The 25,893-nt window shown below is 45.0% G+C and overlaps 1 long non-coding RNA gene across 1 annotated transcript in view; it reads right to left on the reverse strand.

The window, feature by feature from the left end:
* LOC137379394 (uncharacterized) overlaps positions 1-25,893 on the reverse strand; it is a 491,733-nt gene that overhangs the window by 79,335 nt on the left and 386,505 nt on the right. Inside the window, exon 5 of the long non-coding RNA XR_010976809.1 lies at positions 17,670-17,731. This is a non-coding gene — a long non-coding RNA (uncharacterized lncRNA). The remainder of the gene's footprint in view (positions 1-17,669; positions 17,732-25,893) is intronic.

Raw genomic sequence — 25,893 nt, forward strand, 5'->3', positions numbered from 1 at the left:
GCATGCTAACTTTCTGTGTTCCTTGTACGAGTACACCCAAGTCCCTCTGAGCATCAATATTTACAAGTTTCACACCTTTTAAAAAATATTCTGGTTTTCTATTCTTACTAAGAAAATGAATAACCTCACATTTCCTCACATTATACTCCATCTGCCACTATGTTGTCCACTCAGTTAGCCTGTCTATTTCTGTTTGAAGCCTCTTTGTGTCCTCCTCACAGCTTACATTCCCACCTAGCTTTGTATCGTCAGCAAAGTTAGGTACATTACTCTTGGTCTCTTCGTCCAAGTCATTAATATAGATTCTAAATAGCTAAGGCCCCAGCACTGATCCTTGGGCACTCTGCTATTTACAGCCTGCCAACTTGAAAATGCCCTGTTTATCCCCACTCTCTGCTTCCTGTCTGCAAACCAATCCTCTATCCAGGCTAATATATTACCCCGACTCCATGAGCCCTTATCGTATGCATTAAGCTTTTGTATGCCACCTTATCAACTGCCTTTTGGAAATCCAGGTATACTAACTACATCTACTGATTCCCCTATATCTACCCTACTACTTACATCCTCAAAATACTCTAAATTTGTCATAAAACCATGTTGACTTTGTCTGATCGTGCTATGATTTTCGAAGTGCATTGTTCAGACTTCCTTAATAATAAATTCCAGAATTCTCCTAACAACTAATGTCAGGCTAACTGATCTATAGTTACCCCTTTTCTCTCTCCCTCCTTTCTTGAACAGCGGTTTTACATTTGCTAACTTACAATCTGCTGGGACTGTACTAGAATCTAAGGCATTTTGGAAAACCATAATCAGTGCATCCACTATCTCCGCAGCTACCTCTTTTAGAACCCTAGGATGTAGGCCATCAGGTCCTGGGGATTTGTCAGATTTTAGTCCCTTAAGTTTCTTCAATACTTTTTTTCTGCTGATATTAATTACCTTAAGTTCCTCACTCATATTAGCCCTTTGGTTACCCTCTATTTCTGGTGTGCAATTTGTGTCTTCTACCGTGAAGACAGACACAAAAAGGCTTGATATTCAATTCAGGGTCCTGACACCTGGATAATTTCCAGGTCCTGACCCCATGACGGAATCTTCAAATGTAGATGTCCTAATTGGACTGGCGGCAAGGACACCCAATTTGTGTCACCAAACTCTGCCAGGAGGTGGGAGCTGCCTGTTGAGCACAATTATCAAAGGCAGATGGCAGCCATGATGGGTCTGTCGCTGCCTTGTAAAAAAGAGACAGAATATCAGATGCCAGCAGCATCACTGCACAGAGAAATGGCCAAACAGACAAGTAAAAGGTACTGCACCCAATCTCTCACAAAAACCCTAAGTGGCAAAAAAAATTTCCACATGGAAAAAAATTACTTAACTGCTCCCCACATTAAACCCCACAGCTGTGCAATAATATGCAACAGCTTCTTCCAGTTTGGCACTTTTTGAATTGAAAATCACAATCACCTTCTGGCCTTCCCCTGTCCATAAACAAGCTCCTCAAGGAGCTTAAAAGGCAATTAATTGGAGGCAAGCGGGTTCCTGACTCCCCTGCGATCCCACCCCCCCCCCCCCACATTGCGTCCCGGAAGTGTCGGGACACTGACACACCAACCGGGAGTACTATTTTCAAAGTGTGCCCACTCCTGTTATCGCCCCCACAGGCGATTGAAAATCCTGGCCAAAATATTTGTTCAATGTCTCTGCCACTTCCTCATGCCCTATGATAATTTCCAGTTTCTGCCTCTAAGGGACCAACATTCACTTTAGCTACTCCCCTCCTTATATATTTGTAAAAGCTTTTACAATTTGTTTTTATATTACTAGCTAGTTTATGCTCATATTCTATTTTTCCCTTTTTAACAACTTTTTGGTGCCTTTTTTTCTTTAAAAAAACACACCCAGTCGTCAGACTTGTTACTATTCTTTGCCACATTATAAGCTGCTTCTTTAAATCAAATACTATGCTTTACTTTCTTGGTAAGCCATGGTTGGATCTTTCTTGCCAAGTTTTTGTTTTTTAATGGAATGTGTTTTTGTTGAACATTTTGAATTGTTTCTCTAAATGTTTCCCACTGCTTATTTACCACCATACCTTTTAGTCTATTTACCAAATCAAGTTTAGCCAGCTTGCCCCTCATACCTGTGTAATTGGCTTTGTTTAAGTTTAAGATTCTTGTTTGAGACTGGAGTATGTCGCTTCCAAACTTAATGTGGAATTCAATTGCACTGTGGTCACTTTTTCCCAGCGGATCTTTTACTAGGAGATTACTAATTAACCCTACACAATACTAGATCTAAAATAGCTCTATCCCTAGTTGGTTCCATGATGTATTGTTCCAGTAAGCTGTCACAAAAGCATTCTACAAACTCAGCTTCCAGACCATCTTTGCCAATTTGATTGGTCCATCTATATGAAGATGAAAGTCCTCCACAATTATTACATTTCCTTTGTTACAAGTTCCCATTGTTTCTTGCTTAATGCTGGTCCCTAATTATGGAAGTTTATCTGAGATCAAGCATTATGCTAATTAGGTGTGACTATTGCTTTGAAATTGAGTAAAGCAAGAAAGACTTGCATTTATCTATCGCCTTTCATGAACCTTGGACGTTCCAACCACCTTACAGCCAATGAAGTGCAGTCACTGTTGCAATGTAGGAAATGCAGCAGACAGTGCACAATAATCCTGTAAACAACAATGTGATAATGACCAAATAATCTGCTTTTAGTGAAATTGTTTGAGGAATAAATATTGACTAGGACAACTCCCCTGCTGATCTTCAAAATTGTGCTATAGGATCTTTTGAATCCACCTGGGAGGTCAAATAGGACTGCAGTTTAATGTCTCATCCAAAAGACAGCACTGCTGACAGCACAGCACTCACTCATTACACTGAACTGTCAGCCGAGATTATCTGCTCAAGTTGCTGGAGTGGGACTTGAACCCATAACCATCGAACTCACTGAGCCACAGCTGACATTAGGGGAAAAATGGTGTGCCGTGAGGGACATTTCCTTGATTGCTAATAGATTTTGAGGAATCAGATGCTGAACCAGCAGGGAGCAGACATATATTCACTGCAAGACCATAGAAAGATACAAGATAAATGCAAATATGCCACCATAAACAAATGAGACAAAGGAACCATACATCAAAGGTTATCACAAATGGGCAGTGTTTCAGAAATAGTGCCGATAATTTAGACTTTGGGTGAGAGTATAAAAGGAGTGATATAGGATCAGTCATCCATTAAAGTCAATGGGAATAGAAGTCAGGAGACATGAACAAAGAGCATTATTTCCAATATCACCCAGAGTCATAATTACCCCAATGAAGATGACAGCCATGTCTGCAGTCACTCACTCACTCAGTCACCATGCTGGAGGACAAAACTTTCAGTTTAAAATTGCAACAAACAATTACAGAAAGGCCCAATGATAGAAAAAGGTCTCACTGTGGATGTGTACTGCCATTCCCTTTTTCAAATCGGTTGAGGCACTTTCATTTCTGAATTAATCTGAACCATTTCAGTTCAAAACAGATTCAAACTTTCAGGTTCAATGCTCAATCTTACCAAATGTACAGCCCCATTTAATCTATTCAGTGGCACCATTAAATAGGATGGGATTATTTATCTACACAATATATTAAAAATCTTGCTTCTGGATGCACTTCCTGTAAATGTCACACTTACTTCTGTAGTACTTGCCCTATAGCACTCTGGCTAGAGCCAATCTATTGTTGTTAAACAGCGTGTCCTCTCACTCACCGTAAATAATTCCAAAGGAGATCTAAGGTTTTTTTTTGTGAAATGAGCAGCAAATCAGAGGAGTAGCTGAGGGACCATTTTACTGGAAGAATTTCAAACTGAAAGTGAACATTCTAGTTAGTTATCCTCCGACATATACAGTGATTTTAACTGAATTGGTTTGGTTGTTCAAAATATTACAGCTGTAGTAGCGTTACATTCTCATAGGGTGACTTTTCCACCAGTATTCTATCTTTACTGAATAATAATATCCATGTATAATAGTCTTGCATAAAGCACAAACAGAAAGTAGGAATAAATGGGTCATTCTCAGGATGGCAGGCTGTGACTAGTGGGGCACCGCAAGGATTAGTGCTGGGGCCCCACCTATTCACAATCTATATAAATGATTTGGATGTGGGGCCCAATGGAATATTTCCAAGTTTGTTGATGACACAAAACTAGTTGGGAATGTGAGTTGTGAGGAGGATGCAAAGAGGCTTCAAGGGGATTTAGACAGGCTAAATGTGTGGGCAAGAACATGGCAGATGGAATATAATATGAATAAGTGTGAGGTGATCCACTTTGGAAGAAAAAGCAAAGGCAGAGTATTTCTGAAATGGTGAGAGGTTGGGAAGCATTGATGTCCAAAGGGACCTGGGTATCCTTGTCCATGAGTCACAAAAAGCTAGCATGCAGATGCAGCAAGCAATTAAGAAGGCAAATAGTATGTTCACCTTCACTGCAAGGGGGTTTGAGTACAGGAGTAAAGATGTCATGCTGCAATTGTATACAGCCTTGGGGACACCACACCTGGAGTATTGAGTACAGTTTTGGTCTCCTTATCTAAGGAAAGATATATGCGCCATAGAGGGAGTGCAACAGAGGTTCACCAGACTAATCCCTGAGATAGTGGGATTGTTTTATGAGGAGAGATTGCAGAAGCTGGACCTGTATTCTCTAGAGTGAGAGGTGATCTTATTGAAACTTACAAAACTCTTACAGGGCGTGACAGGGCAGATGCAAGAAGGATGTTTCCTCTGGCTGGTGAGTCTAGAACCTGGGGACACAGTCTCAGAATAAGGGGCAGGCCATTTAAGACAGAGATGAGGAAGAATTTCTTCACTCAGAGGGTGGTGAATCTGTGGAATTCTTTACCCCAGAGGGCTGTGGAAGCTTAATCATCGAGCATGTTCAAGACAGAAATCGATAGATTTCTGGATACTAATGACATCAAGGGATATGGGGATAGTGGGGAAGAATGGTATTGAGGTGGATGATCAGCCATGATCTGTCTGAATGATAAAGCTGGCTCGACAGGCCGAATAGCCTACTCCTGCTCCTATTTCCTCTGGTCCTCTGTTCATGAGTCACTGAAAGCTAACACGCAGGTACAGCAAGCAATTGGGAAGGCAAATGGTATGTGGGCCTTTATTGCAAGAGGTTTTGAATATAGTAGTAAAGAAGTCTTGCTGCAATTGTCTAGAGCCTTGATGAGACTGCACCTGGAATATTGTGTACAGTTTTTGTCTCCTTATCTATGGAAGGATATACTTGCCATAGAGGGAGTGCAACAAAGGTTCACCAGACTCATCCTTGGGATGGCAGAATTGTCCTATGAGGGGAGATTGAGGGGACTGAGCCGGTATTCTCTAGAGTTTAGAAGAATGAGAGTTGATCTTATTGAAGCATACAAAATACTTACAGGGCTCGACAGGTAGATGCAGGAAGGATGTTTCCCCTGGCTGAGGGGTCTAGAACCAGGGGACAGAGTCTCAGAATAAGAGGTAGGCCATTTAGGACTGAGATCAGGAGAAATTACTTCACTCAGAATTCATTACACCAGAGGGCTGTGGAGGCTCAGTCATTGGGTATATTCAGGACAGAGAATGACAGATTTCTAGATATAAAAAATATCAAGGGTTATGGGGATAGTGTGGGAAAATGGTGTTGTGGTAGAAGATCAGCTATGATCTGGTTGAATGGTGGAGTAGGCTCGAGGAGCCCGCTTCCACTCCAATTTTTTGAAGGATGGAGGGGCTTGCCGTCGCATGGAGATGCCACCAGGTGAGCCCTGTTGGTCTCCTAGCAGGGTCAGGGAGGGACCCTCCTTTCAGGGCAATCCACAGCCCGCCAGTGGGCCCCTCTGGTTGTGATAGCTACCCACCAGCAAGACCCCTCCCACCTTCACCAACCTCCATCCCACCCCATCGCCAGGACCTGCCTGATTGGCACTGGCGACCCTGACTCCACTCACCTATCCTGTGGTCTCCGACGTTTTCTCCTCTGCAGGCCTTCTTTGGCCCATGTTCTCTTCAAATGCGACTCACTGCTGGAAGCATGGGATTGGTGAATTTCTCTTTACGTATTATAAACATTTCAATGTGAAGATTATTGGGTTGAATTCCTTCTCTGACATCAAACTACAATAATTTTCATTTATGTAATGACTTTAAGGTAATAAAACATCGGCGCTTCACATAAATGTAGTTAGATAGAAATTGACACTGAGTTAAAGAAGGAAACGCTAAGACTGGTGAACAAAGTCTTGGTCAAAGAGGTAGGGTTCAAACAGCGTCTAACAGGAGGAAAGAGAGGTAGAGAGGATTAGGGAGGAAATTTCAGAGTTTAGGGCCAAGACAGCTGAAGACAAAGCCGCCAAAGGTGGGGTTTGGAAGGAAGGGTTGCATAACAGGCCAGAAATAGAGGAGTACAAAGACATGGAAGGGCAAGGACAAGGAGAGATTTGAACATGAGGATGAGAAATTTAAAATGGATGCATTGGTAGAATGGGAACCAATGTAGCTCAGTGAGCACAGATATTCCTTCCGCTTCTCAAATCATAGAACAGTGGTATTTTGTTACCTATAGTCTCCTTCTCTTCCATGGAGTTAACTCTCCTGGCGTGGACAACTATGAACGAAAGCAAGGAAGGACTGTGAGGAACATGGTTAGAGAGTGAAGTATGTGGATGTTGAGGTACAGCGGGTGATGGGGTGGGGGGGAGGGGGGTGGTGGTGGCGGTGGTGTGATGATAACCCCCAAGTATGAGCAGGGCTGCTAACTCTCACTGTCAAAGTTCACACACGATGAAAGGCAAATTGGGCAAAGTACTCAATGGTGACCTAAGTCTGTAAAATTGTACATCATGAAGGAGCAACTTAAAAAAAATGAAACAAAAACATCCAGCACATATTAGACACACTAATAAGTATGTTGCATTGTAGTTCAGACAAGTTTTTGGAAAAGTCCATGATGTACATGACATTGGGGACCTTGATACTTCATAATCAGGTTAACACAGAAATTCTGAGGGTTAATATTCCATGAATTTCGCTGTTAAAATAAAAGTCATGCTCAGCACTTGGCCCTATTCTATGCCAAAGGCTTCACTTGCGTGGAGAAATCAGACTCAGTTCTAATACCTGGTTCTTCAGACTCACCAACACTAGCTGCTTAATGGAGAGCAGGACAATTTACCTTCAACTGCCATTCTCTCTTTTCCTTGCAGCCTTACATTACAGCCAGTGGCAGAATAAAAGGACATTGTTTTCTTATTTACTCCAATAACATTATCTCGCCCATTTGGAAGTGACCTTGATGCCACTGTAGAGGCAGATTTACTGCTGGTCTCACTTCTAAATCAACCCAAGCACATAGCACATTGGGTGGTCAATTACACATTTATTACAGCTTTCATAAACACTAATATACAAATCATCCCTTTAGACTAGAGTTGCCAACCCTCCAGGATTGGTCTGGAGTCTCCAGGAACTAAAGACTAATCTCCATAACTGCTGTGTGCAACCCAGGAGAAAAATCATCAGTGTATTAAAATTAAACGTATGTTGTTTCCATTTTCTTTGAGCACTTTTATTTATTAGTTGTAAAAATATTGGAGATGGAAAAAGTGGCTATTTGACTGGCAAACAAGAATCATTCAGCCTACTAACAAAGAACCTGTTCAATTTACACTTGGTGTAGGAAGGCGCCACATTACGAGGATGGACACATTGTGCGACCAATGGTGGGGAGTGTGGGGGCAGGACAATTAGACATGAGAAATCATGTGATGAAACCTCCAGGAATACACCCAGAATTGGCAACCCTATTTCAGAGAAGCACACTGACAAAATCAGGGCATTGGAAACATGGAGATATTTTTGAGTAGAAAAGTGACAAAACTCAATGAAATATAAAGCTGGGTTTACCTTATTACACTGAGACTCACAATGAGAAGTTCAGTTTTTACAAGAAACATCAGGAACTAAGTGAAGTCTTGTCAAACCTGCTACGGATGCAGCTTGCACCAGAGGATCTCACTGTCTCTTTCTCTGCCCTGCTGTGCCTCAACATGTGCATAATTCTTTTCTGATGCAAAAACACTACGAGGTACTGGGAACAAGGTCAACTTCATTAAGAAAGACCAGTGACAAATTAGAAAGAAAAATGCAGAGTTGAGCAGGCAATCAGTGTCGACTCTGGTTGGACATATTCCTGGAGGTATCATCACATGACCCTTCACTTCCAACTGCCCCACCCAAACAGACTTTTTTCCCATCCCCAATATTTTTATAACTAATCAAAAGTATTCAAAGAAAACAAATGAAGCACATAGTTTTTTTTTTCGTGCCCAATGATTTTGTGTCCAGGAGATTAATCTTTAATTGCTAGAGATCCAGAACAATGCTGGAAAGTTCACAATGCTGGGTCTTAGAGAAATGGGAAACACAGAAGAAGAGGAAATCAGGGCCATGGTCTGTGCATGTGTGTGTGCGTGAAAGAGAGAAACAGAAAAAGAAATAGACACAGCAACAGATACAGAGATATAGAAAGAACACAGCAGGAACAAAGGGTCTTGGTGAGAGAGAGAGAGTGTTGCAAACAGAGGCACAGAGAAAACAAGTAGGAAATCAGGGTCACGGTGAGCAAATTCTATGGAAAAGCAAGTGAAACCGTGATCATTGGGAAACAAATCGAAAAATAAAGATTGCTGATGCAACTTTTCATTATTTTCATTGTAACTTTGACAGCTATAGGCATATATGTGGGTAATTTTCACCTTCTCTGCCTGGGCAGTAACCCAGCACAGCCGATTAGCCAACTGTTGTCTGGTTCTATGAAGGGGAAACAATCCACTCTGCTGTCTCATCTCCCTCGCAATGGAGATACAAATTCCCAAGAGTTAATGCAGAGGCAGTCTGGCGGGTGGGTGGTGGAATTCAACTTCTGCCCAAAACAGATGCAAGTTCAGTGCAGCAGCTACACCACCCATCCAAAGCCAACATCAGGAGGCCTTTCGCACACCATTCTCAAGTCACAGTCTCATTCAAATGCTGCTGGCCAGCTGAGGGTGCTGAGTGGGTGCCCGACTGCTGAAGGCGGGTAATCAGCTGGCTCCCATGCTGAGCCGGTTGGCCCTGGCGCAGAGGGGGTCTGGTGGGGGAGCACAGTCATAGAGTTATACAGCACAGAAACAGGCCCTTCAGCCCATCATGTCTGTGCCGGCCATCAAGCACCAAACTTTCTAATCCCATTTTCCAGCATGTGGCCCGTAGCCTTGTATGCTGTGGCATTTCAAGTGCTCATCTAAATAATTTTAAATGTTGTGAGGGTTCCTGCCTCTACCACCTCTTCAGGCAGTGTGTTCCAGATTCCAACCACACTCTGAATGAAAAATTTTTCCTCAAGTGCCCTCTAAACCTCCTGCCTGTTCCCTTAAATCTATGCCCCCTGGTTATTGACCATTCCACTAAGGGAAAAGGTTTCTTCCTATCTAACCTATCAATGCCCCTCATAATTTTGTATGCCTCAATCATGTCCCCCCTCAGCCGTCTCTGCTCTAAGGAAAACAACCCTAGCCTTTTCAGTCTCTCTTCATAGCTGAAACGCTCCAGCCCTGGCAACATCCTGGTGAATCTCCTCTGCACCCTCTCCAGTACAATCACATCCTTCCTATAGTGTGGTGCCCAGAAATGTACACAGGACTCCAGCTGTAGCCTAACTAGTATTTTATACAGCTCCATCATAACCTCCCTGCTCTTATATTCTATGCCTCGGTTAATAAAGGCAAATATCCCATATGCCTTCCTAACCACCTTACCTACCTGTGCTGCTGCCTTCAGTGATCTATGGACAAGTACACCAAGGTCCCTCTGACCCTCTGTACTTCCTAGGGTCCTACCATCCATTGTATATTCCCTTGCCTTGTTAGTCCTCCCAAAATGCATCACCTCACACTTATCAGGATTAAATTCCATTTGCCACTGCTCCGCCCATCTTACCAGCCCATCTGTGACGTCCTGTAATCTAAGGCTTTCTTCCTCACTATTTACGACACCAATTTTCGTGTCACCTGCGAACTTATTGATCCTATATTTACGTCTACATCATTGGTGTACACTACAAACAGCAAGGGTCCCAGCACCGATTCCCGTGGTACACCACTAGTCACAGGCTTCCACTCGCAAAAACAACCCTCGAACATCACCCTCTGGCTTCTGCCACTAAGCCAATTTTGGATCCAATTTGCCAAATTGCCCTGGATCTCATGGGCTCTTACCTTCTTAACCAATCTCCCATGCGGGACCTTATCAAAAACCTTACTGAAGTCCATGTGGACTACATCAACTGCTTTACCCTCATCTACACATCTAGTCACCTCCTCGAAAAATTCAATCAAATTAGTTAGATACGATCGCCCCCTGACAAAGCCATGCTGACTATCCCTGATTAATCCCTGCCTATCCAAGTGGGGATTAATCCTGTCCCTCAGAATTTTTTCCAATAGTTTCCCAACTACTGATGTTCGACTCACTGGCCTGTAATTATGGTTTATCCCTGCTGCCCTTCTTGAGGTACAATCTTGCTGGTGAGAAGGGAAAATATAGAGCGATTACAACCCGCTAGGAGGGCTCTTGCTCTTTCTGCCCCTACAAAAATTCTCCTCCCAAAATGTCTGGTTCTACAGGAGCCAGATTTGCATATTTAAATAGCCTTCTGCTGAAAACAAGTGGACATGCTGTTTACCCATGGAGAGGCACATCTGAAAAATGCATCAAGCAAGCCTTGGTGTCTGCCCGATTTTCAATTACCAGATGCCGAATTTTTAGGCTAGATAAAGGCAGTCCGTAGTTTGAATATCGTCCCATTGAGCTTTTTTGCTGTGCAGAAGAGCAGTAGAATGGAGAGAAGGGAGAATGGTGGACACTTTGATTCTGAATCTCAGTGCCAGAATTACATGCCAAAAGTCTGCATGAGTCCAAATGTGTGCCACCCACTTTTGAAGTGATTCTCAATCACTTCAGTAGCAGCTTGGAGCGGAGAGTTAGGATATTCGGGTTCAATATGCTTTCAGTTGTTTTCCTTCCTCTCCTCCTCCTAGTCTACAACAGACCCAGATATGGCACGAGGAAAATCCCAGCAGTGGAGAGTTTCGGGAACCATAAATCCCAAGTCACCTTTTTCCCCCAGTTTCTCTTTAATATCCTAATTTTGGGAAGCATCACCATACTTTAGTGAGATAGCCAGAGGAGTGGAACAGGACGTAAATGTTGGACAGGAAAAGCACTACTGATCCTATACAGTCGTGATGCCTTGTGCAGCACAATCCCAGATACTCTCTATCCCACCAGGAGTGATGTAATCTCCTGCAGGAGGCAAAAAAATCCAGGACAAACTGGGAAATTCCTCTCCAACCCCATTAGGCGATGGAAACAAGTCCAGGAAATCACATTGATCCTGATTTATGGTAGAGGAAGAGGCAGTACTTTGGCTTCTCCTCAGCTGGCAGCACAGTCACCAGTGCTATCCTGGCCACAAATCAGAAACACAGATACTTATTGTATCAGCATGTCCGAACATCCCCAAACCATCAGAGGAACAGGGTCCAAACAGAAATTGCAATTGCAAGTCCTCAAACAAGTGCTGCATGAAAGGCTGGGGCAATATAATGGAAGGCTGAATCCACATAGGAACTGTTTTGCTCAAACAGTAAACAAGGCATTTGCAGCCCACTATAAATAGAGACTGGCATTTATGTAGCACCTTTCTCAGCTTCAGGATGACCCAAAGAGCTTCACAGTCAATGAAGAACTTTTGAAGTGTAGTCACTGCTGTAATGACAAAAATGCAGCAATTTGCACACAGCAAGATCCCACAAATGGCAAACAGATAAGTGACTAGATAATCTTTAGCAGTGTTGGTTGAGAGATTAATATTGAACAGGGCACTAGGAACAGCACCTCTTTGCAATAGCTCCGTGAGATATTTTATATCCACATGAGAGGGCAGGTGGAGCCTCAGTTTAACTTCTCATCTGAAAGACAGCTATCCGACAGTGCAGTGCCTTTTTGATACCGCACTGGAGTGTCAGCTGAGATTATGTGCTCAAGTCACTCGAGTGGGACTTGAAACTGTGACCTTCTCACTCAGAGGTGCGAGTGCTGCCACTCAGCCATGGCTGATACCTATCAGATAGCTGCTTGATGAAAAATATGATATAATAGGGTGTGGAGATTGAGCAAGAAGGTTGCTCATATGGGAAACAAAAACACTGCTGCTGACTGGGTAGACCAAATGGCCTGTTTCTGTGCTGTAATGTTCTAGAATTTGAAGTTTACTTGCAGTTTGATCAATCTTCCTGCGGGGGGTGGGGGGGGGGAGGTGGGGGTGGGGGTGGGGGGTGAGGGGAGATGGAATATCAAAGTATGAGTCATTTTAAACTGCAAGTCAATTTTTCACATGTGTTTTCACCTACACTTAACGAAGGGAAAAACTAGGGTCATGCAGCGTATTAGAAATCTTTTCTCTTCTCCCTGTTTCCGTGCTTCCAGCTAGCACAGTACAGAAAATGGTGAAGATATAAAACTTTTAAGAGCCTTTGGGACTCCTTGTAAAAAAAAAAGGTGGGAAACCTATTAAATGTTGTTTTGGCTTCAAGGAAAGAGGTCCCCACTGAGAGACCCAATTATTGCTCAGCCCCATTATCAAATAAAAGTATAATGAGAAAAAGAACAGAGTTTTTCTGGCCTCTGCAAGACATGCTGCGCACTTCAAAATGCTGTGCATGGAAATCACTCCAACAGTATGGACACCAATACTCTGCCTTCAAAAAGGCTTCTGGACTCCCTCACCCTCCACAACTGTCTCTGAATCTGGACATCAGTTCGTTGGTGCAGACTCCATCCTATCCACGGCAACTTTATCCTATCCTATGACCTCTGACTTTAACGTTAGACTCCCTCCTACTGGGCTGGATTTCATGGAGCCGGCAGGGATCCCAACACCATACCTAAAAGGCAAGCGGAACTTCGCCTTGGCCCTTTGGAGTCCCACCTTGCGCCACCCCCCCTCAACCCCCGCCGCCCCCACCACCCTATTTAACTGTGCTCGGGCAATTAATTGCCCAGGGTCAGGGACCCTGTCCCTTTAAGGACAGGGATCCCATTTCCCAGAGGCTGCCAGTCAATCAGAGGGCCGATAGTATCAGCAGTACCACTGGGAGTGGTGGTCACTGCCAGTGCTGCAAAGGCCCAGGACTATCACTGGAGCCTCAGGCCCCAGGTAAGTATGGCAGGGTCGCGGGGCCAGTCCAGCAAGCCCTGGTGATGGTGGGGGAAGGGTGGTTAATGAGGGCATAGGGATTGTATGCAGAGGGGCAGTTTTTGTCACCAGATACCCTCTGTGGGCTACAGATTTCCCAAGAAGGAGGCCCCAAGCCCCGCCAAGCCCACAGGGAGGCTGCCTTATTTTACTGGGCGGCCTCCTAACCTGGCGGAGGCCCACCCTGCTGCTGGTTGAATACTAGTGGCGGCAGGAAGAGGCCCGTAAGTGGCCATTAACTGGGGGGGGTCTTAATGGCCTCAATTGGGCTCTGCACGGAAAGACAGTTTTCAGCCTTTCCCTCCCCCGACAAAAATCGAATGGCAACGGGAAGCTGACAGGCACGCCACCTGCTGCCTTCTGTCACTATTTTATGGGTTCCCCTGCCTTGCATCCCATCTCCCATGGGCCCATAAAATTCTGGCCATTGTCTCCTCTCCATTCTCCATTTAATACCAGGACATATCTATCCTAGCCTTGCTATGTAACTTGAGTTTCTGTGTCTGCATTTTGGCTGTTACTCTGGAATAAAGCCCATCATTTCAATTTGCCCCTTTTTCTTTTCACCCCTCTGAGGTCCCTCTTTCCTATTGTCATGCCTTCTTTCATTTCTCTGTCCAAAAATCCTTACCCCAACCCTTGACCACACCTTAACTTTCCTACTTTCTTGCGACCATCCCAGGCTTGACTACCTTTTGGATAAGTCTACAACTTCCCTCTGTGCCTCACCTGACATCCTCCAAAGGGCCCATAGAGCACTTATTGTTGCCTCATCAGCAGAAACCCAACTGCCTCATTCTACATTCTCACCAAGCTTTCCACCCAGCACACCCACATGGGGTGAATGTTGTCAATCGCCTTCCCATTCAATTCACTCCTCCTAGTGCTGGCCCAATGGACTTTGCCAGGGGATCAACTATTAGTCCTCTCCACATCTCCTCCAGAATATCTGTTCACTTGTGAACAAGGCCCTTGCCATCCATAAGCTTATTGTGGATGATAGCATTAACAGTGATGGATACTTAGCTGATGATAATGACGCCTTCCCCAAAATAGAGGTTCCCCACCTAGCTACATCTTCAACCACCCATGTTCCACTTGCCCATCCACACCACTGTGGTGGCAATGTGGCTCTTGTCAACAAATTACCTTGGTCTGTCCCCCTTCGAGCATCTTACTTTGTTCCACCCAACTTACCTCTCCTTTAAAAATCTACATTCTCTACCATGCAGCCACCTGCCAAGTTTCTCACTGAGATATCTTCACTGCTTTCATCCCTCAACCTCTACTCAAAGTGACTTGATTTCAACCTTCATCTCAACTCATCATGCCCTCTGTCCTCTGAATTCACTGCCTTCCCATCTTCCCTCTATAGAAACTCACCTACCCATATTCACAGCCACCGCCTCAACCTTGGCAACTCATGTGGCCTCTCTAGTTCCATTGTGTCAATCACAGGGCACCTCTGATTACTCCCTTATATCCCTGTCCACCTGAAACAGTGGAGCACTCCCTCTGGACTGCACTGCGCTGGAGTGCCACCTTAGATTATGCGCTCAAGTCTGTAGAAGAGGGATTTGAACCCATAGCCTCCTGATACTGAGACAAGGGGCTGGATTTGACCGACCCTCCCAACGTCGGGTTTCGTGGTGGGGGGGGGGGGGGGTGCGGGGGCCAGAAATGCTTACGGGAGACAGCTGCCACGCACCCTGACACCAGGAGGGCTTGGCTCGACATTACTGGCGGCGACAAGGCCTCGTGGTGGCCCCTCCACCACTCGGTGACGGGACCCCAATTTGAATATTTAATCAATTAAAATCATTGACTTAATTAAGCTCACATCGCTTCCTGATATCCCGCTGCGATCTTCAGCCTGACAGCCGGCACTTCCGTGCCTTTGGATCCCCGTTCGGGGAAATGAGGTGCAACAGTGGTGGGGTGGGGGGGGACGAGGTAAGTTTATCAGTGCAGGAGGGGAGGGAAAATGGGGTCAAATTAATATCATGGGTGTAGGGGATGGTGGGAAGGGTTGTAGTTGAAAGTTTGTGCAGTTTGTGGGGAGAGATACTAAAGGTGTGTTTTGGGAGGGGGGGTGGGGAAGGGCAAATAATTTATTTAATTGTTATGGGGGGGGGGGTGGGAGCAGGGAAAAGAGATGTAGTTATTTATTTTAATTCAATTTACCTGTAAATATTTAAATTAGCCAGTAGGTTCATCTCTCGGTGGCAAGATTATAAAATCCAGCCCGCAAGAGTTCTACCAAGTGAGCCATGACTGGCGGATTTACATGAGCTTGAGATTCATCGCTTACAGTCCCAACAACTCTCAGGCTTCATGGCATTTTCTTTGTAGCCCTTTACATATATTCCTGTGAAAAATAAATATGACAGTGCAAACAAATTAAAATGTCAGGTTATCAGAAAGGGTTAGGAGGAGAGTACTGTATCGGATTTCAGGTAAGGCTATTTTTGAAGGAACGTCTAGTTTATGAGCTGATTTTTTTTTAAAAAAAAGAACACTGGATCATTTTTTTTCTATGTAACCTTGGGTTCCCAACTGGCTTTTCCAGGGGCAATATCCACAGTAAAATGTTGGTGGGGGGAGAAAATCTCTTTTTTGAGGAGAAAGAAGTCAGAGGTCATTTAAGTAAATAATGGCCAACATCTATTGTTCATTGCCCCAGTTCTAGAGCTTTATAACTCATACAGGGAAAACTGTCAACGTCCACCTGGCAGATACAGGTCTACTTAACAGTTGAGAGCTGTGCAGTGCCCCATGTATTTTCCATGGAAACAGCTATTTAAGCAGAGCCTGCTACCCCAGGCCCGCCATCTCTGTTCCTAATAAGCAGCCTCTACTGACTTGCAGTAGCAAGGCAATCAATCAAGCTGCACCTGCTGCAACTGCGTGTTTGTAATGTGGCTGGGGGACTGACGTTATCGAAACCGTTCTCAGGCACAAGTGAAGGATGTGGGTAGACGAGTATACAAATGTAGTCTGGCTATTCATAGCAACAATGGCACATGCTAGGAAAGAGAGAGCCAAAAAAACCACAGATAAATAGGACGTAAGAGGCCACACCGGTTTCACAACCTAGGAAGTCAAGTGTGCCTCACAGGGCTGCAAACCCTCTAGGATTGACCTGGAATTGAAAGTTAATCTCCAGGGCACTGCTGCAAGCAACCAGGGTGAAAAATCGTTAAGTATTAAAAACCATCAAGCATTAAAAAAAATGTTTTTTTCATTTTCAACTTTCCACTTATTAGTTATAAAAAAATATTGACGATGAGGAAATGGGCCATTTGACAGAGAATCATCCAGTTACCGAAGAGTGTTTATTTCCCAATTGGCCTCGGATAGTGGTGCACTGTGAAGATGAATGTGTTGGACAATCAATGGCAGGCGTTGGTGGTGGCAGGGGGTGGGTGTGTTGGAGGCAGGAGGTCATGCGATGAAACCTCCAGGAATTTGTCCAGCCAGACTTAGCAACCTTAGTGCCTGAGTAAGTGGTAGTGCAAAGGATTGCAATAATGAGCTGCCTTTCTGTACCATTGCTGAGCTGAAACTATTTCTGTGATGAACAAAATGAAGTGTCTGCATTGAACTTCTCCAAAGAGGCAGCGTGGTGGGGAGCAGAAGAATCTGATCTTCCTTCTCGACACACAAACAAAGGAGGTCAATCTTACAAATGGATTACTCACATTCTCCTACATTTGTATTGTAAATAATGATTTGCATTAACTATTTTGGAGTCTCAACAGTATCTGTTTGCGAGCACATACCACATGAATGCTTTCCTGCTGCTTGCACATGTAAAAACGATTACCATCTTGTCAGATATAAAATCTTCATCTACTGTTGACTGTCAATTGCAGTGTTGATCTTGTCCCGGTGGGTGTTATTTCCCCAATCATAATATCAACTCCTGCTTATCTCAGTATTACATTTGTGGTTCGAACTGAAATCATTACAAGTTTCAGAGTGACATCTTTAAGAAAGATTGCATAAAATAGACATTGCGTATCCTTTGATTCTTCCTCAAAACAATTGTTGCAGGTTTTCCAGAACTTGGGGGAAGGTGAATTTCCCAGAGTATTTTACATTGTCCTTTCAATCATTTATGGTACATAAACCTTGAATTACACCACCTGTCATTAATCCTTCTTGTCTGATAATTTTGTTAATGTTAGCAAGCTACACTCGAGTACAGTGGTAGATAAAAATAAGTGAGCGGTGTCTGTGTCTTTATGTTATTGGACAAATTCAGAGAGCAGGTGTTAAAAGTGTCAGAAAGGTGAAGGGCCACTTACCATTGCAGTTGTTCATCTGTTTTGACATATTACTAATCCAACCTCTTCTCATTCATAAAATCCTGCGTAAAGATAAAAACATCAGAGAGTCAGGAGAAGATTCCCTATCGACTCCAGGTTGGCTTTTATGAGGAAGTCGGTGCGCTCAATGACGACATCATTTTTAAGAAGGCAGCATACCCCTGGAATTCTACACTCCATCCGAGACCCCGGATTCCCCTTCTCAGGCCTTGACCCATCTCCTTCCAGCCCACTTCCAATGTACAAAAACAGTATTTGTAAACCCAGGACACAAGTGCATTGTAGAAATGGTGCAAGCTCCAATGAAGCACCCTCACTGCTTTTATTACACTAAGCCTGGATTACAGAAGCAAGTTCTAAAACCTCACAGATCCAAATATAACAGAGGCATTAAGTGCAAATTGAGGCCAGGAGACCTGCTGCTTACATCATCCTCCTCAGGCTGAACCTAAAGGGTCTAAATTGGAGGTTGAATCTATTATTGTGAAAAACAATTCCAGCCACCATGCCAGACCTTTAAATGAGTGCTGAGTGTGCAAAAGTGTGATTTTTAGCACGCAAGATTACAAAGTATTACATTAAAAGGATGTTTCCACTCTAGCCTTGTGACTCGGGCCCTGGGTCATCTCAAAAGGACAGCAGAATCATGTGGAATGACGATGATAATAACGGAGAATGTCCTTGCTCACTACCGCAGCATTATCCTTGGTGTTTTACATTATACAGGAGGATGACATTTTGGAAGCCCTCCAAAGTACTGTAAATACAACAGTGAACTTGTATTCCCACTGCTTCTTTGAGATAACCAAGCATGCAAACAGGCCATTTGTGTTTTTCTTCCTCACTCCAATCTACTTTTTTCCCTTCTCCTGAAGATGCTTACTTATACTGGAATACTAAGAACAGAAGCTAAAGCCTAATGGACATTCATTGACTGAGCATAGTCCTAGTGAGGTTACTGTGAAGGGAGGGAGAGCAGTCAGATGAATGTTGTGAACATGTCAAGCAGTACAGTCAAGAGCTGCTGCTAAGGTAGATTATTACAGCAGCTTGTCATGATGTTGAGGGTCATTAAGGAGCAAGATCAAGGGTTGTCAGCCACAAGGGCTTGCAGTTATACAAAATGATCTTATATCAATTACACATTTGTTTGTTGTAAATCACATTTGAAAGGGTCCATCTAGATTTGTCCCAATGATTGTCCAGTCTCATACTCTCCCTCAAGTCTGAAGACAGCTTTATACAGAGTTGGCATGTTACTACAGTAGTGTTCCACCTACATACAGGTTTGGAATGCTGGTGGATTGTGCAGCATAAATAGAAGGTATTGATGAACCAGTTCACTGAAAGTGGAGTCTCCAATGTGTTGCTTGATCAATGGTAGAGTGGCAGGGGTGGATGGAATTCTGTTCAAATTGGAGCACGGCAGTGATAACAGTCCTAGAAATCTGTTTGTATCTCTGCGAACAGCTAAGGTACAATGCATCCTCCCCCACAGAGATACATGACTTCTGCTTAATAACTGGGGAAATACCAAATAGTCTGGGCTTTTTTTTGCTAGACAACAGATGGTACAATAGCTCTAAGACACCTCAGCACCATTCCATTAGATAGGACCAACTAGCACAACTGGAATGATGGAAGAAAGCAACAATTCTTTCGAAAACACGCAAGGACCAATGGCCACTATCTGTGCAATTCCCTTCTCCATGAGCCATGGCAAACAACCCACCGATGGGCAAAGCCATCCAAGCACATACAGCCTTGCCAAATATTCAATGTATCTGTGTAAGATTCCAAAGTACAATGTGAGCAAATCATAAAATGATTGAATCTGATAGGTTAGTGAATGGGAAAAAAATCTTCAGCAAATTTTGTTTTCCCTGGAAAAGTAAATGACCAAAGACATTTCTGCAAATGTACTTCCCATCACCTCATTTCATTATTGGCATGGTCAGGTGGGGATAAATGTGTTGTAATGCTTTAGGATGGGTACTGGGTTGAAAGATTCATCCTTTATCTAAAGGTGGGTGAAGAAGTTAAGCCAGTGGTGATAAAGGTAGACTGTGTTTAACAGAAGAGGAGACTTCAGTGGTCATTTGTGACCTGATAACCTTACAGTAGTTGCTGAGGAGTCTTCAGAGTGACAGTCATTGTGATGCTCTCCCCCATGTAGTTCTGCCTCCAAAGTAGACAGGGCCTTTTTAGTTGGAGAAGTTGTGCAAGACAATGCAGATGACAATACTGTGGAATGCTTGGAGCTTACTGCAGATGGCCTCCTGACTTGTCAAGACAGCAAATACACCCCTTTAAGACCCCAATAATCGTCGTGATGATCATTGTGTTTGACGTCTGTGCCTCGTTACAGCGCCCCTCTGTTTCTATTTGGGCCACACTTAATTCCGCAAGTACATCTCGTCACCGTCAAGCCATCTGTTGACCTGTTTTCCTCTTTGCTGAGCTCAGGGAGAGTCAAGTTCCAAAGAATTAATTTATCATGACATCTTCGAGCAGATCTCATGTTGAAGTGTGGGGTCCACTTTGAATGTTGTAATAGAACATCTGTACACTTAGGGATTAGAAACCCTTTCGAATGAGAATGTTCAGAGGTTGCCTGTGTGGGCTCGCAAAGTTATGTGATTGCGATCAATTGCACCTTGAGAAAACCAGTAAATGACCAAATCTCACTGCTGCTTTCTCCATGGTGGATTCTCTAGCTCTGTTGTAAAGGGTCAGCCATGGCTCAGTGGATAGCACTCTGGACTCTAAGTCAGAGGCCCATTCCAGAGACTAGAGCACAAAATTTAAGCTAACATACCAATACAATACTGAGGGAGTACTTTACTGTTGGAGGCGCCCACCTTCAGATGAGACATTAAACAAAACTTTATAGAGTGTTTTACATGATCTGAGGCTGTCCCACAGTGCTTTACAATCAATTAAGTATTTTTGAAGAGAAGTCACCATTGTAATGCAGTCACTGCGGCAGCTAATTTGTGCACAGCAAGCACCCACAAATAGCAAAGTGATAATGACCAGATAATCTTTTTCAGTACTGCACTGGAGTTTGTGCTCAAGTCTCCGGAGTGGGGCTCTGAACCAATATCTTCTGACTCAGAAGCAAGAATGGTACTAATGAGTCACATGCGGACAGCATGGATGGAGCAAGTGATGGGGACTGTAACACACAGCCGCAATAAGGTATTGTGGTGTAACTTGGACTATCCCAAACCATCTTACCATTTACCCCAAGCCTTTTTTTTATTCATTCATGGTATGTGGGCATCACTGGCTTTGCCAGCATTTATTGCCCATCCGTAATTGCCCTTGAGAAGGTGGTGATGCGCTGCCTTCTTGAACCGCTGCAGTCGATGTGAGGTGAGGAAGGGAGTTCCAGGATTTTGACCCAGCGACAGTGAAGGAACGGCGATACAGTTCCAAGTTAGGATGGTGTGTGACTTGGAAGGAAACTTGCAGGTGGTGATGTTCCCATGCATCTGCTGCTCTTGTCCTACGAGGTGGAAGAGGTCGCAGGTTTGGAAGGTGCTGTCTAAGGAGCCTTGGTGCGTTGCTGCAGATCTTGGTACACACTGCTGCCACTGTGCGTCGGTGGTGGAGGAATTGAAAGTTTGTGGATGGGGCGCCACTCAAGCGGGCTGCTTTGTTTTGGATGGTGTCGAGCTTCTTGAGTGTTGTTGGAGCTGCACCCATCCAGGCAAGTGGAGAGTATTCCACCACACTCCTGAATTGTGCCTTGTAGATGGTGGACAGGCTTTGGGGAGTCAGGAGGTGAGTTACTTGCCGCAGGATTCCGAGCCTCTGATCTGCTCTTGTAGCCATGGTATTTATATGGCTACTCCAGTTCAGTTTCTGTTCAATGGTAACCCCCAGAATGTTGATAGTGGGGGATTCAGCGATGGTAATGCCATTGAATGTCAAGGAGAGATGGTTAGATTCTCTCTTGTTGGAGATGGTCATTGCCTGGCACTTGTGTGGTGCAAATGTTACTTGCCACTTATCAGCCCAAGCCTGGATATTGTCCAGGTATTGCTGCATTTCTACACGGACTGCTTCAGTATTTGAGGAGTCGCGAATGGTGCTGAACATTGTGCAATCATCAGCGAAAATCCCCACTTCTGACTTTATGATAGAAGGAAGGTCATTGATGAAGCAGCTGAAGATGGTTGGGCCTAGGACACTACCCTGAGTAACTCCTGCAGTGATGTCCTGGAGCTCAGATGTTTGACCTCCAACAACCACAGCCATCTTCCTTTGCGCTAGGTATGACTCCAACCAGCAGAGAGTTTTCCCCCTGATTCCCATTGACTCCAGTTTTGCTAGGGCTCCTTGATGCCATACTCGGTCAAATGCTGCCTTGATGTCAAGGGCAGTCACTCTCACCTCACCTCTTGAGTTCAGCTCTTTTGTCCATGTTTGAACCAAGGCTGTAATGAGGTCAGGAGCTGAGTGGCCCTGGAGGAACCCAAACTGAGCATCACTGAGCAGTTTATTGCTAAGCAAGTGCTGCTTGATGGCACTGTTGATGACACCTTCCATCACTTTACTGATGATTGAGAGTAGACTGATGGGGCAGCAATTGGCCGGGTTGGACCTGTCCTGCTTTTTGTGTACAGGACATAGCTGGGCAATTTTCCAAATTGCAGGGTAGATGCCAGTGTTGTAGCTATACTGGAACAGCTTGGCTAGGGGTACGGCAAGTTCTGGAGCACAGGTCTTCAGTACTATTGCCGGAATATTGTCAGGACCCATAGCCTTTGCAGTATCCAGTGCCTTCAGTCGTTTCTTGATATTACGTGGAGTGAATTGAATTGGCTGAAGTCTGGCATCTGTGATGCTGAGGACTTCAGGAGGAGGCAGAGATGGATCATCAACTTGGCACTTCTGGCTGAAGATTATTGCAAATGCTTCTGCCTTATCTTTCGCACTGATGTGCTGGACTCCCCCATCATTGAGGATGGGGATATTTGTGGAGCCACCTCCTCCAGTTTGTTGTTTAATTGTCCACCACCATTCACAACTGGATGTGGCAGGTCTGCAGAGCTTAGATCTGATCCGTTGGTTATGGGATCGCTTAGCTCTGTCTATTGCGTGCTGCTTATGCAGTTTGGCATGCAAGTAGTCCTGGATAGTAGCTTCACCAGGTTGACACCTCAATTTGAGGTATGCCTTGTGCTGCTCCTGTCATGCCCTCCTGCACTCTTCATTGAACCAGGGTTGGTCTCCTGACTTGATGGTAATGGTAGAGTGGGGGATATGCCGGGCCATGAGGTTACAGATTGTGGTTGAGTACAATTCTGCTGCTGCTGATGGCCCACAGCGCCTCATGGATGCCCAGTTTTGCATTGCTAGATCTGTTCGAAATCTATCCCATTTAGCACGGTGATAGTGCCACACAACATGATGGACGGTATCCTCAATGTGAAGGCGGGACTTCGTCTCCACAAGGACTGTGCGGTGGTCACTCCTACCAATACTGTCATGGACAGAAGCATCTGCGGCAGGCAGATTGGTGAGGACAAGGTCAAGTATGTTTTTCCCTCGTGTTGATTCCCCCACCACCTGCCGCAGACCCAGTCTAGCAGCTATGTCCTTTAGTACTCGGCCAGCTCAGTCAGTAGTGGTGCTACCTAGCCACTCTTGGTGATGGACATTGAAGTCCCCCACCCAGAGTACATTTTATGCCCTTGCCACCCTCAGTGCTTCCTCCAAGTGGTGTTCAACATGGAGGAGTACTGATTCATCAGCTGAGGGAGGGCGGTAGGTGGTAATCAGTAGGAAATTACCTTGCCCATGTTTGACCTGATGCCATTAGACTTCATGGGGTCCGGAGTCGATGTTGAGGACTCCCAGGGCAACTCTCTCCCTACCACTGTCCCGCCACCTCTGGTGGATCTGTCCTGCCGGTGAGACAGGACATACCCAGGGATAGTGATTGTAGTGTCTGGGACATTGTCTGTCAGGTATGATTTCGTGAGTATGACTATGTCAGGCTGTTGCTTGAATAGTCTGTGGGACAGCTCTCACAACTTTGGCACGAGTCCCCAGATGTTAGTCAGGAGGACTTTGCAGGGTCGACAGGGCTTTATGAACATCCTACTTTAGATGATCTCAGAGAGTAAAAAGGGGCAATTTTAAACCCTAAAGATGGGTGGATTGGGGCTAGGTGGGAATGTAAAAAGATTATAATTCTCAAACCCACTCCCCCCATCGCATCTCCAACCCCTCCATTTCTTGTTTTAAGGGCGATGGTTCGGGGGCAGACAACCCCCAAGAACTATCAGGAGGTGGGTTGGTCTCTAAAACCTTTTAAGAAAGCTTTGTGCTTCCTTTTTAATGGCATTTTTATTTTTTAAACTCTTGGTGGCCAGAATTCCCAGGCCTCAGGAATCCCAATAAGTAAAAGGAGGCACGAAGGACCAGATCCATAAGTGCCTTTGTAGGACTGCTTGTGGACCAGGAGGAGCAGGAATGTTTTCCCCAGGCCCAGCAAGCTTTCCTCCATGAGATCAATCCCCTGCCACCACCTGACCCTCCCAGCCTCCCCAATGATCAGCCAACAAACCCACAATGTCCAATCAGCAGACTCCCCAACCACAGATATCTAGTGCCCCCCTACAAAATGTCCGACCATCCTCCACGATGTACAACACCCCCATCCTGTCCAATGCCCTCCACAATGTCCTAATATCCCTTGATGGCCAATCCTGCACTTGATGCCAAGCTCCCCTGCCAATGTCCAGCTCCCCCACAGCATCCGACATCCCCCACCCCACTGCCTACGCATCCAAATCCCGCAACATGTCTGACCCCTTCCACCATGTCCAAGTCCACCCCATCATGTCTAAACCCTCGCCAGGATGTCCAACCCCTCCCCCACACCAACCCCTCGCTGGCAATGTCCAATCCCCACAATGTCTGAACCTGCATACAATGTCCAAGCATCCCTCCCCGCACCCACACACCACCCCACAATGCCAGACTTAAACATCCATTCCCCTGCTGCTTTCCTGACAAGCCTGTCAGTCTGGTTGGCTGTCAACATTCAAAAAACGACCCGCAGTTAATTTCTACAAGACATGCAGGAAACCCATTCTTCTGGATTTCCCGTCTGAATCTCCTCGCCCCTGTTCTCTTCCCAGCCCTGAGTAACTATCGGAGCCAAATTGTCTTAGTGTTCACAATGAATTGTGGGCTTCCTATTGGATTTCTTGGCACCATTTCTGTGCCCAAACCATCAGATTGAATCCAGGCAGTCAAAAACTGAGAAACAAAACCATCTGGGCACAATAAGTGCTTTCACTGCAGGATGAAATCAGAGTAAAATTCTTGTTACCCTTGAAGCGTGCGATTCTGAGGCACAGTGACTGTAACTTCAATATGTACACTAAATTAAAAGTCCAGATATAAATAGGGCTCAAAGGCACCATGTCTTCAACTCATTTGCCCAACTTTCTTCCTTACCCTTACAAAGCAGCAGAACCTGATGTGCCGCATGAAACGTCATCCTGATCACATCATGCAGCAGACACTATTTACCGTGGTTCAGTGATAGAACTCTTGCCTCTGAATCAGAAGGCTGTGGGTTCACAGACTTGAACATATAATCTAGGCTGACGTACTAGTTTTGTGCAGAGGGAGTGCTGTGCTGTTGGTATGTGCTGTCCTTTGGGTTCGATGTGAAACTGAGGCCCTATTTGCCCTCTCAGGTGGGTGTAAAAGATCCTCACTACTCTATTTTGAACAGCAGGGGAGCTCTCCCCGGTGTCCAGGCCAATATTTATCCACAGCCAACTTAATTAAAACAGATTAGCTGGTCATTAACTCATTGCTGTTTATGGAACCTTACTGTGCACAAATTGCCATGTTTCCTACACTACACAAGTGACTAGACTTCAGATGGCTCCAGTTGAGGCCCGCTACGGACCTCAATGCCAGCAGGGCCCGGCCCGATCCTCCCAGCAGTGGCGAGGCTCCATGACAACCCCCCCCACTCCCCACCACTGGGCGACAGGACCACAATTTAAATATTCAAATTAATAAAATGAATACATTTAAATATACTTACCTTAGATCTTGAGGGCCCACTGCGATCTTCAGCGCGGCGGCCGGCACTCCCGTGCCTTCAGATCCCTGTCCGGGGAAATGAGGCGCAACACTGGTGGGGAGGCGGGGGGTGCGGGAG

The sequence above is a fragment of the Heterodontus francisci genome, chromosome 2 (genome assembly GCF_036365525.1).
Source record: "Heterodontus francisci isolate sHetFra1 chromosome 2, sHetFra1.hap1, whole genome shotgun sequence".
Lineage (NCBI taxonomy): Eukaryota > Metazoa > Chordata > Chondrichthyes > Heterodontiformes > Heterodontidae > Heterodontus > Heterodontus francisci.